Raw genomic sequence first — 8,136 nt, 5'->3', positions numbered from 1 at the left:
AGAAAAAAAAACCCCCCCCCCCCCCCCCCCCCCCCCTTTTGTGAGTCTGGAGCTGATGGCTTTTTCCCATTTTTCTGCAGAAACACAAGAAAAAAAAGATTACTTCCATGCCAGTGACCATTTGGTGCCCTTATAGTGATGTGTGACCCTGTTTTATTTGATTTCATTTGTTCACTTTTCATTACTGTTTTTCTTCTGATCTGTAGAAAAGGCAGAGCGGAGCGCTGAGACATCTATTTAGGATGACAAAGGAGACCCTCGTCTGGTACCAACTACCTCAGAAATGAACTTTTCAACAACAACAAAAAAGAGTGGAATGACGTTTTGTAACAAGAAAAAAAATATTCTTTAAAGAAAATAAATTTCTTACCACAAGCAATTTATATATGATTTATAATAATATTGCAATGTTATTCTAAAGTCACTTTAAAAATCTTAAAGGGTTAGTTCACCCAAAAATGAAAATTGGCTTGTGTTTTACTCAGCCTGTAAGCATCCTAGCTGTATATGACTTTCTTCTTTCAGACGAATCCAGTCGGAGTTTTATAAAAAATTGTCCTGGCTATTCCAAGCTCTCAAGCTGCAGTCAGCGGGTGTTGCAGTTGAACAGTCCACAAGTCGAAGGCCTTTATTCACCCCCCGGAGCCATGTGAAGCACATTTTATTATGAATGTTTTTAATATAACTCCGACTGGATTTGTCTGAAAGAAGAAATTCATATACACCTAGGATGCTTCGAGGGCGAGTAAAACACAAGCCAATTTTCATTTTTGGGTGAACTAACCCTTTAAATATAATTTCATGTTCTAATTACAAGGCTTTTCCTGTATTATTTGTTTTTTCCTGTATTACTATATTATTTCACATAACTAGTAACAACCAGTAGCATTACTTAAAGGTCCCATATTGTCAAAACTGAAATTTCCTGGCTTTTTTCCATGATAACTGAGGTCTAGGTGCTATGTAACTGCCATATAAGTTCCAAAACAGTCAATCCACAGTCAAATGCACACAGCCTTGTGACTTCCGTAAAAAGTTGACGTCAGAACTACACAGTCACCGGCTTCAGTCACCACCCCGAGCACTGCCCAGCGTCCCACTCTCCTTTTGCAAAAAACCCCCAGATAACATCGCGTCCATGCCATTGCTGAGCAACAACAACACGGAAACATGTCGAGAAAACACTGCTCAGTCTGGATGTCAGGAAACTACATCATTGCACGGCTGTGACGGTCGCCGTGAAAACCGCGTCAACCACATCAACCGTAGTGCACGTGACATCACACGCTCTATAACAAGCATAATACAAAGTTTTGTATACAAGTGTAATAATAGTAACAGTTGCAAATTGTTTTATTTAGACTATAAGTCTATGTTAATTCACAAATTACCTCAAACGCCATACACGACGTTTGATCCTTTAGATTGGCAGGTTTGTGCGCAGGAAAATACGGTACAGAATACAGAAACCAAATACTACATCACCAATCTGGAATCATTTCCATTCATGTCACCCATCCGCATTTGTACAAGTGTCTTCAAGTTCACGTGATCGCAAATGCTCGGCTGGTCAGGTTTATATTTACTGCATTCTGTGTTTGAAAAAAAAACAAAACATGTATTACCATTCTGAAACATCCTGTTGTAATCGTGTTTGAGGAGATGTTTGGTTGTCTCCTGTCGTCGCCGATTCGGGGTCTGAGTTCAGCTCAAACATGTAAGGCCGGACAACATTTCCCTCAGCAGTGACCATTACCTGTGAGCTTACTTGTGAGTATCACCAATCCACAGCAGGCTACAGCATACATGACCCTAGTTACCTTTGGTTGGCCTGGCCGTGCGTCACTCAGAAAAACAACAGACCAGTCAGAAGAGAGGCTCATGAATATTAGTTAGACAGACCAAAATCGATCTGTTCTTTGCAGAGCTTCTGAGAGAGGAGCTGTAAAAATATATTGAGATGGTTTTTGGTACTTATACCGCAAACATATATTCTTAAGGACATCAAGACTTAAAATAAAACTCCAGAAATGTGTAAAATATGTGACCTTTAAGATTTCTTTCATGTCATGTAATAGTGTGCAACAACATCACAAATTAGCCGTTGTTCTCCCCCCATATTTTCCCACTTTATTCTAAACAGTACTGAGCTGTTTAGTCTATGCTTAAACCAATTTAAATTGACTAGATTCATACTAAATGCCACTAATGCAAAAAAAAGTGTCCCAGCAACCTCAATATTAGTAATATTAATGGTACTACAACATCATATATTTTACAAAAAAATGTTGTTTGGCGTCAGTGATACACACACACACGTTTGTTTCTGTGAATTGTGGGGACTTTTCATAGACTTCTATTACTTTTATACTGACCAAACAATATTTTCTATCCCCTAACCCTAAACCTACCCCTTACAGAAAACCTTTTTGCATTATTACACTTTTAGATAAACATAATTTACTATTTGTAATAATTTCTTTCCCCTCGCAGGGACCGCAGGCCGGCCACACAATGTCCAAAATTTTGGGTTTTACTATCCTTGTGGGGACAGTAGCATAAACAAGTACACACACACACACACACACAGACAGACACAGACACATATATATGTGAAAATTGTGAAAAAAAAATTTTTTTAATAAAATTAAAAATGTTAAATATATAAATACTGTTCTGGGTCACTTTATGTGCTTGTTAATGATCTGATATTCTGGTATTGTGGTAAACACAAACAAACAGTACTGGTATTTTACTTGCTGTGTGTGAATCTGATTTAGACAGCTTCTCTTTGAGTTAATGAGCTTCGGGCATCTCATGCTTCAGTAATTAGCAGCATAAGCCTCCATATCTGTTTGGTCAGTGCCCTTCACACCAGGTTACATCCAGAAATAAGGTGGCATAGCTCCACGCATTCCATCATAGTCATTACAGACTGGCATGAAACCAAGGGCAGAGAGGTATTTCTTAAGAACGACAGATATGCTAAATGCTAGTGGGTGGGTGTGTGTGTGTGAGAGAGAGAGTGAGAGAGAGAAAGAGGGAGAAATGATGGGGGAAAAGCCCTTGAGTCCTTATTTCTTAAGAGATAAGTAATTATCTTTCTGACTATAATGCTAGGCTGATTTGTGTCTTTGTGGAACAAGAGTTAAATCTGAATGAAAGGGTCTTTGCCTCTTTAACCCCATGTTTCCCTGCAGACACAATTAGACAAAATGCTAATTATGACTCACAAACAATAGCATTAATGCTCAGTTATTTAGTCTGATTTGATGATTCAATTGTAGCTGTTTAGTAGGATGACTGGCAGCTAAAAGCAGTATAAATGCTGACATCTTTGAAAATAAAATGTTGGCTGATAAGAAAAATATGCAAATGCAACACAAATTAGAAAAGAAAGAACAGTTGTGTCGTTTCTTGCCATTTTATCTTATTTGTTTTCATGGAACATCAACAATAAAAAAGGGGGGGGGGGGCACGCTTTGTTGAGGCTTGAAGTTCATTTTACAAATAATTAAACCAAAAATTATAAAACAAATAAAGTCTTTGAACAAGTTTCTGATATGCTGAGAGTATAATAAAAAATAAATTCAGCAGCTGACCATTACTCACCAGGATTATTGTTAGGATGGAGTCATGCTCTTCGAGTCTTCACGGTTTATGACTGCGGAAACAAACGATTAATGTTGTTTTTTTACACACACTTCATAATAGGACAGAAAAAAAGTGATGGTTGGATGAGAACAATTCATGTGAAAGTGTGATGAGCGCTGAAGTTCAGCATTGCTTAAATCTGCAAGAGATTTGTCATATTCACAAGGCATCACATGTTATTTTTCTAGATACAAAACAACTGCGCTTATAATGGCAAAGGAGATTCTTATTCTTATAAGAGCTGATGTGAACCTAAATATTAAATCGCTATTCATTTGCTGAAAGGCTCAAATTACAAGAACACATTTAGCAAGCTTCCAAAACAAACATGAAGTCTTGAACTTTCCCCTTTTTCTTCATTATTAAAAAATGTATCGCTAAATAATTTCTTAAAATGTTTATTTTGTGATTTTTTTTGAAAATGTAAAAAAACACTGTAAAAAAATACTAAAAATACTCAATTTAAAACAAAAAAACACTGCACTACATGTTAAGTTTGGAATACGCAATTAAAAGTTTAAATTTTATCTATGGAACAGACCATTATAATAAAAGCTAAACAGAAGGGGGAAAATTTCACACAGGTAAAAATATAATGAAATATGAATAGCATAATGAATTAAATATAATTCATTAAATAAACAAAATGGGAATATATATATTTTAAACATTATTAGGCCATAATATTTTTCTAATTATTTATGTGTTCAAGTTTTGATCTTTTGAATATTAAGTTCAACATAAGAAAACTTTCTGAATATTTACAAAGCATAGATTAATTTAGTCATAAGTTCAAAATATTTGTATTTAGTATGTGCAAGAAAACTTACTTGATTTATTTAAAGCACATTTTCCCCATATATAGGATCTTATTTCATCGTCAATTCCATTCATAAGATATAAAATGTATTAAAAGATATAAAAATATATTAACCTAAAATATTCTTAATATGACCTGTATCACTGCTGTGTCATGCTATATTCATAGATCGTACCACTTTTTTGTTAACAGACATTAAGTAGTGTTCTACTTTTCCAACAAGCAAATAACTAGCCATTGTAAACAGGAGAACAAACAAATCGCAGTCATAGTCTGCATCTCCTCCAGCGGGAGTGTAGCGAGTGGTTTTATCAGAGGGGACGTGGTGTGATTAGAAGAGACAAGTGCCCCCTGTGCTCCTCACTTTGACTGTGCTGATGGGCCTGAGCCACATGGGAATGACTGCTCCTCACCGCCCCTCCTCTAGCGCTGCCACCCCTGGAGTGATTCCTCCCCTTCCCCTCTCCGCTCTTTCCTTCACCCCTGAACGTCTGAGGGGACAGAAGCCCCACAGCGAGTGCTGTCACCAAACGGCAGTGTCGCTCACATAACCAGCGCTTTCTTCTCTTGCATTCTCTTTCTGTTAGTGTTATCTTTGTCTCTGCTTCTCTTTGTTGCTATTGGTTAGGAATTCATCCTTTTTCTCGTATATGTATTAAAAATAGAGAATATATGCGTTATGAATCGCATATTACCACATTTCAGAACAATGAAAGAAATCAACATACTGCATAATATGTACTGTATATAAAGACATGTAATTTGTTATACATAGTTGTTATATACTTTTGGGGTGAGTTGCAATGGCCGACATGTAGCGCCATTGCGCTTCGGGCGTCCCGAGTTCGAGTCCCGGCTCGTGGACCTTTCCCGACCCCACCCCCCTCTCTCTCACCCACTTAGCTTCCTGTCAATCTACTGTCCTATCTAAATAAAAGACATAAAACGCCAAAAATAAAACTTAAAAAAAAAAAAAAACTTTGGGGTAAGATGTTTTTTTTTGTTTTTTTTAAGAAATCAATGCTTCTATTCATCAAATTAATAAAAAGTGTCAGTAAACATTTCTACATTGTTTCAGAACATTTCTATTTTAAATAAATCCTGTTACTTTGAATTTTATATTCATCTAAGAATCTTGAAAAAATCCTGCATCACATTTTTTTTTAATATGCAAAAAATTTGAATGATTTCTGAAGGATCCTATAATTGCGGTTTAAAAATGTAGCTATGACAACACATGAATAAATTACATTTTAAAATATATTAAAATAGAAAGCATTTCCTTTAATGATAATCATTTGAATAACATCCCACACTGTTTACTGTATTTTCAATCAAATAAATGCAGAATTAGTTAGTATAAGAGACGATGAAGATCAAAAACATTTAAAATATCTTACTGAACCTTTGAATGGTAGCATATATAATTTGTATATGTATATTGATGAAAAATATATAATGATGTATTTGCATTTCAAAAGATATTAAAAATTGTTTTATTTGATTTTGTTTTGTATTTATATTACTTTTTTCTTTTCTTATTCGGAAATGTGTCAAGATTTCATAATGTATCAAGTACACTGAATTCAAATTGCCACAAGTTAGTTTTTTTGAAAGAGTGGCAGCAACAACAAAAAAATGCCAGAAATGCATTATATAATTCAAGGGGTTCAGTCAACAGTACATTATAGCCCTGCTCTAATTAAAGCTGCTTTTGAATTCCAGCTCTAATTATCAGAATATTAATCTCTCCTTCATCCAGCCAGTTTTGATATTGAACATTTCTGCATCTGCAGGGGGTTGATCTAGGTCAGTTCCCCTGTTCTCTCTCACTGACCCCAGAGCTCTACAGAGGAGCCGAGCTTCATTTATGAACTTGGTGAGGAGTTGCCAGTGAGCCAGAAAGTCACTTGGAGTCATTTTCAGCCCAAGCCTAATTACAACTCCGTCATCTCTAAACCATTCCTCTTTTAAAGCCCACTCTAATAAATATTAACAAATGAATTAGAGCTAATGTTTTTGAATTAAGTGTCTGTGACCAGCGGTCATTAATAAGAACTCTAGAGCGCTTCACTCATGAGCTCATTACTGAATAACTCCTAATTTATTGCAAATTTCTTCCCTCTAATGGTTTCTTAAATGGCATTATAGAGAAGCATGCATGCTTTCTATTGAAAACAGTCACAAACCAGATGGTAAAAAAGACATAGAAAATAAACAGAAACGCATGAATGAGCCCAGCTCGATTTTTCGTAATAGTGGTTCGATGCTGAGCAGAGCTGCCAGTGATCTCAGACACTCCCTTGAGAGATCACCTAATCCGGACCAGCCTGCCAAAGGCCATCAGTAATATCTAGAATGAATGTGCTCTGTTTTGGTGCTGGAAGGGATATTGGGAGGGGGTGGTCTCGGTTTAACAGTGTTACAACTTGCGGTTGGTTGACTTATTAGTAGACTTATAGCGTAGGGGATTTCAAAGTCTGGGTCGCACGGGGGTGCTAGGAGGTCAGCAGAAATAGTAATTGTGTAAAAAAAAAGTAATTGTTAGTCTTCTAAAGTAATTGTTAGTCTGGTCCCTCTTAGCAGGAGACTGACCTCATTACTGGGGAAAAAATAAAAAATAATTATAGTATAGTTGCTCAGTTTTCAGACTTTTTATTTACACTAAACACTCTGAGAATTCAGTTTCTGCTGAAAACCAAGCCTTATTCAGGATGATTTACAAAACCAAAGGCACTATGATTGTCTATTTATGAATCCGTCCCATTAAGAAAGACCCACATAGATAAGATGCCTGAAGCTACATTGTTTCTAACAGCCTCATTTCAAATTTCTCACAGTAACATGCAAAAACTTGCATAATATGTGAAAATAAATGCATACATAACATCACACACTACTCTAGCCAGTTTTGAGAGGCCTCATTTATCATAGCTGGCATTTCAAAGGTGATTACTTTTTTAAGCAAGGCTGGAGAGAAAATCTACCGGTTATTGTTTCAGAAATCCCCATCAGGGTTTCAGAATTGTAGACTCAAAAGAACAAAGATTTAGAGAAACATTTGTCCTTGCCATCAGAGTCAATGAGGAAAGTTGCTTAGGATAAGTGGTGGGAGGAAAAAGGGCTTAGCAAGACCCACAGAACTCCAGGAAGATGAACATTTGATTTTAACCTAGCTAGAAATCTAATTTGACTTTGTATTTTACCTGAATTATAGATGAGACAGAATGACATACCAACCGACAAAATGATAGATAGTACAATAGATAGAATGATAGAGCAATGGATGGATGGATAAAACAACAGACAGAATGATACAGTAGATAGAATGACGGACCAACAGACAGACAGACAGACAGACAGACAGACAGAATGATACATTGAACGACAGAACAATAGAATGATAGACAGACAGACAGAACGATAGATAGAACTAACAATATAAAGAACGATAGATAGAACGATAGAATGATAGATAGGTAGAACGATAGATAGAATGATATATCGAACGATAGAACAGACAGACAGACAGACAGACAGATAGATAGATAGATAGATAGATGATAGATAGATAGATAGATAGATAGATAGATAGATAGATAGATAGATAGATAGATAGATAGATAGATAGATAGATAGATAGATAGATAGATAGATAGATA

At 36.0% G+C, this 8,136-nt stretch overlaps 1 long non-coding RNA gene across 1 annotated transcript in view; it reads right to left on the bottom strand.

The window, feature by feature from the left end:
- LOC107594010 (uncharacterized) overlaps positions 1 to 8,136 on the bottom strand; it is a 14,952-nt gene that overhangs the window by 4,515 nt on the left and 2,301 nt on the right. The window contains exon 2 of the long non-coding RNA XR_001610135.1: positions 3,613 to 3,664. This is a non-coding gene — a long non-coding RNA (uncharacterized lncRNA). The remainder of the gene's footprint in view (positions 1 to 3,612; positions 3,665 to 8,136) is intronic.

Source organism: Sinocyclocheilus grahami, unplaced genomic scaffold, assembly GCF_001515645.1.
Source record: "Sinocyclocheilus grahami isolate Dianchi unplaced genomic scaffold, SAMN03320097.WGS_v1.1 scaffold178.1, whole genome shotgun sequence".
Lineage (NCBI taxonomy): Eukaryota > Metazoa > Chordata > Actinopteri > Cypriniformes > Cyprinidae > Sinocyclocheilus > Sinocyclocheilus grahami.
This window is presented reverse-complemented; position numbering and strand designations above follow the sequence as displayed.